The 11,317-nt window shown below is 32.3% G+C and overlaps 1 long non-coding RNA gene across 1 annotated transcript; it reads left to right on the forward strand.

Annotated features, from left to right (window-relative positions):
- The first annotated feature begins 2,262 nt into the window (after positions 1–2,262).
- On the forward strand, positions 2,263–10,179 carry LOC127706859 (uncharacterized). Its single transcript, XR_007984592.1, has 3 exons — positions 2,263–2,419; positions 4,985–5,178; positions 9,774–10,179. It is a non-coding gene; the product is annotated as an uncharacterized LOC127706859 (long non-coding RNA).
- The last annotated feature ends 1,138 nt before the right edge of the window (positions 10,180–11,317 follow it).

Raw genomic sequence — 11,317 nt, forward strand, 5'->3', positions numbered from 1 at the left:
GTTATTTGCCTATCCTGCAGTAGACAAGAAATTGAGGATGAATACCATTTCTTCTCAGTCAGTCATTATAAAAATCACCATAAAATATATTAATGATTGTTTTTTATTGAGAACATCTGTATAACGTATGTTTCTAAAAATACTGAATATTGTTTTTACAAAAAGAAGTTTAATACATTTTTCATTTTGTATGTAATAATTGAAGCCATTTCGAAATATAAGAAATCTTCACATAGTCGGGAAATTTTCAATTCATGTTATTTCATTTGAAAACGTTAAAAAATATAGATCTTATTCGATGTAAAATGTGGCGTCCTTAGATATCAAAACCCCGTTTAAATAGGGTTTGTCTACTTTCGTCTATTGTCGAACATTCTATAATCAAGGATTTGTACAAATCCTTGCTATAATATAATGAATCGCGTCGCCAATATCACCACAATTACATAAATTACAAATGCAATCTTCTCCTATACATTTCTAACAATTTCAATAGGAAATTTTGAGTCGAAACTGAAGTACCAAATCTACAAAAAGAATCACTATTTTTTTATAGTTAGAAGGCGTCGAAAACTAAACTGTTTATAATCTTTTTTTTCTCCTAAATTAATTGAAACTCTTGAAATGATTTAACATTATCTATAGACAGCTTACAAATTCAAATCTTTTTAGAAGTATATGAGTGTATAGAAATAATTTGTTCATTAACCCCCCTTTTTTCTTCTATAAAATTACATTGTAATCAATTTTATTTCCAAATTTGTGTTTGCTAGGATTGACACTTAGAACGTACAACATAAAGTAACAAGTAAAAAGTCACGATTCATTTTTTGGATATTTTTTTCTTTGAATAAACTTAATTTGAAAAACGTTTCAGCATTTTTCTGAAATATTTTTAAAAGGAAACGGACTTGTAAACAAAATTTATTTTTGAATATTAATATTGAACAATGATTGTTAAGAAAACAATCTGCCAAAGTGATTGGGTAATTAACTGGCTTCATGCTGTCAAAAATGTCTCCTTTTTATAGGTTTTTGATAAAACAAAACTATTTGAAGGCGAATTAATCATTTCCTCAACTAAATACATTTATCTATAAATAAAGTCAATTCGTCAAGAACTTTCTCTCATATATTTAAACAATTGTAAAATAATTAATTTAAACTTTTTTACTGCGACTTTCTGTCCGTTTACCAATACTTATTCCTTGTTAGGTTTTTTCATATCCATTTACGAATACTTATAATGTGATAATTTTCGGAAGCTTTTATCCTATTTTCATATCAAACAACCATGTTACCCGTAGAACGGAGTTAAGTTCAAATTTAGGAATTTAGTACTTAAAATTTTCAACAACAAAATTTTATACTTTCATTTACCTGGATTTTGTTCTACGCTTCGAAGCCGCCACCCTGTATCAAACATAGCCAACACCTCGCATGGCGTATTCACGATGTTGAGGGATAGACAATATACAATCAAAGTTAGCAATATACAGCAAGTAAGTAATTGGGTGTTGAATGCTAGTAGATCTGAATTTGTAAATTTAATTTAACCTGTTTAGAATGTGTAATCTGGGCTGATATGCATATAACCACTTTAAGTTAAAAATATCAATGAAACTGGGTCTGCATGAAAAAATGACTTATCACATAAAACCCAGAACCTATGTTTACTGTTAGATGATAAGAAAATATAGCTGTAGGCCTAGTTTACAAATTATTTATTCTTTTAATTTCTATTTGACTGTCTGGGTGCTTCTTATGTGTTTTAAATATTTGCGTTTTGTATGCTATAGTAAAGTTTTATAGACTGTTGTACGTCATTTGGTCGTTTTTAAGTTTTTGCCATGGCGTTGTCAGTATGTCTTCGACCTATAAGTTTTATATAATCCGGGCTGCATCTCTTGTGCTGTATTTTAAAATGTATCTTTACACATTCATCAATACACCAAAAAATATGAATAAAGCTTTCGTATATATAAAAATAAGGAGATGTGGTATGATTGGTAATGAAACAACTATCCGGGATATTTTGAGACAAAGTGCACGTATCAGCAGTCAGCCGAAAACCACTAAGCGTTTTGCATCCATACGTTGTTTTTTTTCGGGATACTGGCTGCATAGTAAATTATCAATGTACTAGTTAATGTTCTCGAGGGATGACCCTATTACAGAGACATATATACACATATGTGTATATATGTCTCTGCCCTATTACGTGTCAGTAACCTCCTCGACTTGGTTCATTTTACGGCGGCTAATTTTTGTCTTAAGAATAAACATTATTGATAAGTTTCTTTCCCCTGCATTCCTCGATCGCACTTGTAAATAGCACATTGGCCTCAAGACATTGGTACACTATACGTTACAACTCTTGCCGTCAGTACTTAAAATTGGAAAAATATTACATAAGAAGGTATAGAAAATTAATGCACACACACTATTATTATTATCAACCACAGACATGATGTTTTTCTCAATTGGCCTAAATCGTTATTCCGCAATACAACGAGGGTGATGAAAAGAATCTGAAAACCCACCACTTTGAACATAGGCACCGGCATGCTGTGAATTTGAAAAATTCCCAAATGAATAACTATCCATTATTTTTCTACTGTAAAGTTTTATTAAATACACATTTGATTTGAAATGGCATATCAGAGAGATATATAAACATATATCATAGGCTGATCCAAGGGAGGGGGAGGCTTTGGGGCCCGGGCCCCTCCTTTCTGTCTTTCTTAGGAAAAATTTGGTTGATTATACAGGGAATCACTGAAGCATGACTGGAGCTGGCCCTCCCTTATGAAAAGTTCTGGATCCGCCACTGTATATTCATAAAAAAACCTAACAAATTATCCAAAAGATGAATAAATAGTCTTTAAGGACTCCAGGAGTCAATTTCACAAAAATACTTACAACTAAGATTGATTATAAGTATACTTGAGTCGGTTTTACAAAAAAAAACTTACAAGTAATCGTAAGTATACTGTATTGTACATGACTTAATGACTATCAATATTATTTGTAAGTTTTTTTGTAAAAACTGCTGAATTGTTTTTCCATGCTTTAATATGGTACATGTAAGTTGTAAGCTTTTTTTAAAACCACCTCAAGGGTATAATGTCTGCTCGTCCATAGAATCCGTTTGCCCTATTTTTATCAAAAATGAAATATATTGATATTAATAGTATAAAGGTTAAATAATTTATTCATACATTTTTAATTGACTAGAATTATTGAGGAATTTAAATCATTCCTATTTTTAAAAAGTGACAAAATAAAATTTATATATAACAGGGTGATACAAATGAGAAAAACTCAAGAAATTGTTTTCAATTAAGATAAATACATGCAGTTAATAATGGTTTTCAGTTGATTTTTAAAGCAGAGGCAGATTTAGTGTTGGGGGGGGGGGGTTTGGGGCCTCCTTTTCTTGAAAAAAATTGGTTGATTATATAGGGAATCACTGAAGCATGACAGGAGCAGGCCCCCTCTTAGCTATAGGCAGTCACTTATGAATATTTTTGGATCTGCCACTGTAAAATCGTCTTCAGTTGTATTATATTAAAAACAGTATACCTGTATTCTATAGTGCAAATCAAAGGAAAATAATGTAAATTATCTGGTAGTACATGTAGTAGCAATACAATATAAATATTATTCAAAAATAAACATTATACATCAAGATAACAAATTAAATTTAAAATCAGGGCGAATGGACCCAGGGCAAACAGATATTAACTTATTCAGGCTAACAAGTAATTAAGGTTGAATGTGAATCAGGGCGAATGGACCTGGATCCAAACTCCAGTAAGGTAACTCCTATAGGTCAAAAGTTCATGTTTATAAATTTCGTCAGATCACCAGTACCTCACTTATCAAAATGAAACAACATGTTACAGACAATTTACATCTTTAATTTCAACATAATTTAAGTTATAAATAGCTTTCTTCTACATTTTTGGATAAATACTCAATTGTCCGGTAAATTCCAAGTTGAAACTTCTTCAGCAGGCCTATCCCCACCAGAGACCAAACGATGCACAAGTTAGGTATAGGTAACGATATGAATGCAACAATGAGCAAAAGCCATACCATCTAGCTAGCCATAAAAGGCTTTGAATAATAATAATAAATATAAAATAAATCAAACAAGGAATTTAATGGTTTTGGGCAATAGTTTTGAATTTAAAAAAAAGCTTTAACAATGTTAATTTTTGTGTGCATTTATTGTTGCTAATTTTGAATAATGGACAAACATGTGAGATTGATTATTGTGATTTAAGAAAAACCTGCATACATAAAATTGAAAATGGAAATGGGGAATATGTCAAAGAGACAACAACCCAACTAAAGAGAAGACAACAGCGGAAGGCCACCAATGGGTCTTCAACACGGCAAGAAAATCCAGCACCCGGAGGTGGTCTTCAGCTCATAAATATGTATCAGATATAAGAATTCAATACAGCTCTCAGTCGCATTAAATAATAAAAACCTCACAATAAGTTCTGAAAATCAGAATGAACAGTATTGTAAGATTCTCAAAGTGTACACATGGAGTTATGAAACTTAAATTAATCATGCTAATTTAACATGTTAAAGATTGGCATACCACTTGGAGTAGCCTTATGGCATTGTATAGTGTAATGAATTCAGGGGATAATGGCACTACCTCTTTGATTTTAAAGTCCTCAGAATCAATCTTTAATATTAATATGCATACTCTTGTACAAAGGAATATAAGTATGCAATAGACATATGGTCTTCAAAAATAAGAGGTATCCATGCTATACATTTATGACAAGATCTTAATCAAGTATTAATTTTGGTTTGTTTAAATATTTCGGAGGTTAGTATGACTATGACGTCCTTTTTTGTGATGATGTTTTCATTTAAATTTGGAAAAATTGTTTGTACCAACAAAAATGAATACACGAAGTTATTTCAGAATAATTTGTTTATCATTTTTTTTATTTAGGTTGCCAGCAAGATGAAAAGAACAATGCAGTTCAAAAGTTAAAATGTGGATAAGCTGATGTACAAGGTCCTACTTTTGCAGATTTTCATATTTTGCATGAATGAATTTGAAGTTTATATCATGGAGGGCAGAGAAAGAAAAGAAACACTTCAATTTTCCTGCTTCTGAAGAATAAATGTAAAACATCTTGTTCGGTAAGTTTGATGCTCTGTTTTGATACTGTTTGTGCATCCATCTGTCTTTCTCTAAATTATATTCACTTAAAGTTTTTGGTTACAGTTCACCATGAACTTCAGCTAGAAACTTGTGGTTTTACATGTATATACTCAAAATTTAGTACTTTAAAATGTTCATGTATTTTTGCCGAGCCTGCGACTTTTGTCGCAGAAAGCTTGAAATACAGATAAGGATCCGGCGGCGGCTACAGTGGTGGCATTAGCTAACTTCCTAAAAGCTTTATATTTTAGAAGGTGGAAGACCTGGATGCTTCATACTTTGTATATAGATGCCTCATGATACCAATTCTGTCTGTCACATGTCCATTATCCTTGAACTCATTTTCATGGTTCAGTGACTACTTGAAAAAAAAAGTTCAGATTTTTTGTAATGTTAATTTCTCTCTTATTATGAGTAATAGGATAACTATATTTGGTGTGTGCATACCTTGCAAGGTCCTCATGCTCGTCAGAGAGTTTTCACTTGACCTAGACCTCATTTCATGGATCAGTGAACAAGAACTAAGTCTTAGATGCATGATTTGTTTTATTAGTTGTTAGTGGCTTTGAACTAGCTGTCAGTAACTGCGAGTACTCTCAGATCTGTACTTAGTGTCTTTTTGTTGTTTGGATGTACAGGTACTACGTCCACTTGTATTTGTAGTATTTGTATTTTTATCCATCTGATGAGTTAAGCCTCTTTCAACTGATTTTTATAGTTCGTTCTTATGTTGTACTGTTACACCACTGTCCCAGGTTAGGGGGAGGGTTGGGATCCAGCTAACATGTTTAACCCCGTCAGGAGCCTGTAATTCAGTGGTTGTCATTGTTTATGTGTTACATATTTGTTTTTCGTTCATTTTTATACACCTGTTTACGGGACATATTATGGTATACTGTTGTCCGTCTGTCCGTCCGTCCGTCCGTCCGTCTGTCCGTCCGTCCGTCCGTCTGTCCGTCCGTCCGTCCGTCCGTCCGTCCGTCCGTCCATCCGTCCGTTGTCAACATGTCAGACATTAATTCAAAAACGCTTTAACCTATATGCATGAAACTTTGGTGGATTGTTTATATATGACGTGAGCTCCCTTTCGTTTTTTAGCTCACCGGTGCCCGAAGGGCCCGATGTGAGCTTATGTCATCACTTGGCATCCGTCGTCTTCCGTCGTCTGTCTCGTCGTCTGTCCTCATAAACTATTTCAAAAATCTTCTCCTCTGAAACTACTGGGCCAAATACCTTCAAACTTTAAGTAAATGTTCCTTAGGGTATCTAGTTTATAAATTGTATCCGAAGTTTTGATCCATCGACAAACATGGCTAAAAATAGAACATAGGGGTCAAATGCAGTTTTTTGCTTATATCTCAAAAACGAAAGCTTTTAGAGCAAATCTGACATGGGGTAAAATTGTTCAATTGGTCAAGATCTATCAGCCCTGAAATTTTCAGATGAATCGAACAACTCATTGTTGGGTTGCTGCCACTAAATTGGTAGTTTTAAGGAAATTTTGCAGTTTTTTGTTATTATCTTGAATATTATTATAGATAGATATAAACTGTAAACAGCAAAAATGTTCAGCAAAGTAAGATCTACAAAAAAGTTTAATATGACCAAAATTGTCAATTGACCCCTTAAGGAGTTATTGCCCTTTAAGGACAATTTTACACAAGTTGGTTTATGTTTTTTAACTTTAAAAATCTTCTAAAAAGAATCTAGTATAAATTTTGTATTTCATTTCCTTGTACGTCAAGAAACATAGACACTATGGCTAAAATGGAACATATGGGTAAAAAGCAAAAATAATCATTGATGAAAGATTTAAGCAAAAAAAATAACAGGTGAGCGATTCAGGCTCTTTAGAGCCTCTTGTTTATGAATTTCGGATTTCCCATTTCTGAGTTTTGAGGTTTTATTCATTAAAAAAGGGTGGATTTTCCAGTTTTCGGACAATAACTCAAAAACAATTTCACCAATTTGCATGAAACTTGTGTGAATTGTTTATATCTATTGATGTGAGCTCCCTTTAGTTTCTTATAAATTTCAGGTTTTCCGTTTCCGAGTTTTTGGGTTTTATTCATTAAAAAAGGGGGGATTTTCCAGTTTTCAGACAATAACTCAAAAACAATTTCACCAATTTGCAAGAAACTTTGGTGAATTGTTTTTTTCTATTGACATGAGCTCCCTTTTGATTTTAATAAATTTTAGACAATACATTCCCGATTTATGGGGTTTTATTCATGACAAAAAGGGGGATTTTCCAGTTTTTGGACAATAACTAAAAAATGCTTTCAGCTTTTTTTATGAAACTTTGGTGAATTGTTTATATCTATTTTTGTAAGCTCCCTTTTCATTTTTATAAATTTTCGATTTTACGTTTCCAAGTTATAAGATTTTATTTGTTTATAGTCTGACAACAGATTTACTAAGTATTGCGCAACAGTTTATTTGTACATAAATTAGGCTGTTAGTTTTCTCGTTTGAATTGTTTTACATTGTCATTTCGGGGCCATTTATAGCTGACTGTGCGGTATGGGCTTTGCTCATTGTTGAAGGCCTTACTGTGACCTATAGTTGTTAATTTCTGTGTCATATGGTCTCTTGTGGAGAGTTGTCTCATTGGCAATCATACCACATCTTCTTTTTTATATTTAAGGTTAAGTTTTGGTGGTCAAGTCCATATCTCAGATACTATAAGCAATAGGTCTATTATATTCGGTGTATGGAAGGACTGTAAGGTGTACATGACCAAATGGCAGGTGACATCTGACCTTGACCTCATTTTCATGGTTCAGTGGTTATAGTAAAGTTTTTGTGTTTTGGTCTGTTTTTCTTATACTGTATGCAATAGGTCTACTATATTTGGTGTATGGAATGATTGTAAGGTGTACATGTCTAGCTGGCAGGTGTCATCTGACCTTGACCTCATTTTCATGGTTCAGTAGTCAAAGTTAAATTTTTGAGTTTTGGTCTTTTTTTCTAATACTAAATGCAATAGGTCATATATATTTTGTGTATGGAAACATTTTATGATGTACATGTCAGTCTCACAGGTTTTATTTGACCTTGACCTCATTTTCACGGTTCATTGCTCAGTGTTAAGTTTTTGTGTTTTGGTCTGTTTTTCTTAATCTATAAGCAATAGGTCAACTATATGTTTTGTATGGAAGGATTGTAAGCTGTACATGTCTGCCTGGCATGGTTCATCTGACCTTCACCTCATTTCCATGGTTCATTGGTCAATGTTTAGTTTTCTTGGTTAAGTCTGCTTCTTAGAAACTATAAGCAATAGGTCAACTGTATTTAGTATATTGAATGGTTGTAAGGTGTACATGTATTTCTTGTCAGGTTTATATGACCTTGAATTCATTTTCTTGGATCATGTTGAGTTTATGTGATAGTTGTAGTAAAGCTTTATATTTAGGACTATCAACATGATATCAATGATTAGTAAAGAAGGCGCAACATTTCAGCGTGTGCACTCTTGTTTATACATTATACACCACATTTACTGTTTTTACCCTGATTTTATGGATCACTGAACATAGAAATGTCATAATGTGAAATTATAGTACATTCTTAGGTTAAAGTTTTAGGTTAAGGTACATAGCTTACCATGAAGTTGAATTTCATACACATGTTCATTATGTGGTGAACTTTTAAATTCAGTGCCAAACTAAGATTTTGAGCCTGATTACTTGATTGACTAGACATTGACACATGCTAGTGTTTGCCAGGCATGGTGTCCTGTACTAGGAATTTGTCCTGTACTAAGAACTTTAATAGTGCTCCTGAGTATGAAGTTTTTGTGAAAGTTTAATATTATTGAGATTTTTGCATGACATCCTGTCAACTGCTTGTTGATCATGTTTATAGTGACCGATTTCTTAAAATTAATATCTGACACATTGGTGTTTTGTGAACTTGAAAATAAGTTATTTGATAGAATAATAATGTTTTGAGATTATCAAAATAAAAAATATCCCATTTTTACTATTAATAACTAAGTATTAAAAAAAGAAGATTTAGGATATATGTATAACCATATATAAAAATGAGACAGCAACCGAACAACACAAAAATAAGAAAAAAAAACAATATAATTTTTTGTATCAATGTTATAATTTCCAACATGTCGAAAGAATTCAAGGTATTTCTCATTGAAATAAAACACAAGTGGAACTCTTTCAGAACTATAGAAGCTTAAATATGTTTCGTTTGTTGGCGTTTTGTATAATATATTGCAAATTCTTGCGAAAAATGGAATGTTATTGTAATTGCCTAAAGTTTTAACATTGATCTATATATATATATATAACTGGGGAAAATACCCAAATGTTATAAAGAAGAATACATAAATTGATTGTTATATAATATTAAATTAGGAAGATGTGGTATATTGCTTATTTGACAACTCTCCATCAGAGACTAAAGGATGTAGGAGGTTAGCAACTGATAACACTGGACAACCTTCAACAATCAGTACCATAGCTATTTTTATTGAAAATCATATGTTATTGCTACATGTCTGCAAACAATTTTTTATTATCCATAACTTCGGATTTTATTGGTTCTTTTTCAGAAGGATTGAAATTCATCAATTAGAATAAAAGGAGAAAACAAAGAAACAAGACCAGAATAAATTCAAAGACAAAAGTCAGATCAGTTATTATTTTCATCACTCAGTCAATGAATTGAAGTTCTATTAAATATCTCAAGTCAAAAGATATTAAAACCACAATAATGACAATGTTCTGTGCTGAATGGCCAAAAAGTGGACTATACATTACAATCACACAATGCTGGATGATAAGAAACTATTAATTTTTTGGGTGGAGGGATATCCTGAAAAAAAATAGATTTACGTAAAAAGCTACTAGTATGTTAAGCCTAATAAAAGAGTTTTCATTGATTTCAAATGGGAAAAAATTGTGTTTCAAAAAAGTATTCTAGAATTCATAAATAAACATATATTGATACTTACATTATCTGCTTTGTTGTTTAAAAGTTTAGTTTTGAACAGTTATAGAACAATATAATTGCATTAACATTTCCAAGGAAAAAAAGATATACAACTAAAAAGATTCATCTTAAAACAATTTACTACCAAACAGAATTCATTGTAACATACACACTACTGTATATTTATAATTTGAATCTCATAGGATTTTATTTTGTCCCATGGGATATTAAAAATCCCATGGGATAATTATAGTCCCATGGGATTTTTTTTGTCCCATGGGACAACAAATATCCCATGGGACTACAATTATCCCATGGGACCCCAAAAAATCCTATGGGATTTAACCAAAATCCCATGGGATAATGGTTAATCCCATGGGATTTGCCTTATCCCATGGGATATTGAAAATCCCATGTTTTTCTAAATCAAATTACAAAATATATATAATATTATCAGCAGAAAAGCAATGAATTTATTGAATCCCATGTAATTCCGCACATTTTGGTTATATACACGACACTGTAGCTGTAAGGAGAGGCGGCGGCGGATTTGCAAATGAGTGTTTTGCAAATTAAAAGTGTCCAGTGTTATGATACTAATTGTGCACCACTACTGGTCGACTTACTTTTGTACTCATAGAAAGCAGAATTCATACTGAACCTCTCAAATACAAAATAATGAGTGGTTTCATCGCAATTATCAATAAAGGGTACTACCAAATGTAGGAGGCCTGCTTCTTATCTCGATCTTTCACTCGATATTGTCCCAAATTGACGACGACTTCTAACTAGAATCTATGACAAACTTAATGATTTCAACTTACAAATTGTTAACTTCCCATTTGTTATCAGTAGCACATCCTATTTTCTATAGTCTGGCGTTTAACATCTCAGATAGAACTTTTCGCTTATGCATGTCAATACTATACGTAATACATTAACGAGGGTGCGTTAATACACAAAAACTGCAACGTCTTATCTATCTTTTTTAACCGATTGTGTCCTATTCTCGACTGTTACATTTTGACTGAGTGTGGATTCACATGGCGGATGATGTATGCTTACCAGTAGATGTTTATACGATTCCCTCAGGATTTTTTTTGTTTCTTCAATTTATCACTTCAGAATCGATAAACTAGATTTGAAAAAATCGGCACACTACTG

This window comes from Mytilus californianus, unplaced genomic scaffold (assembly GCF_021869535.1).
Source record: "Mytilus californianus isolate M0D057914Y unplaced genomic scaffold, xbMytCali1.0.p SCAF_6, whole genome shotgun sequence".
Taxonomy (NCBI): Eukaryota; Metazoa; Mollusca; class Bivalvia; order Mytilida; family Mytilidae; genus Mytilus; species Mytilus californianus.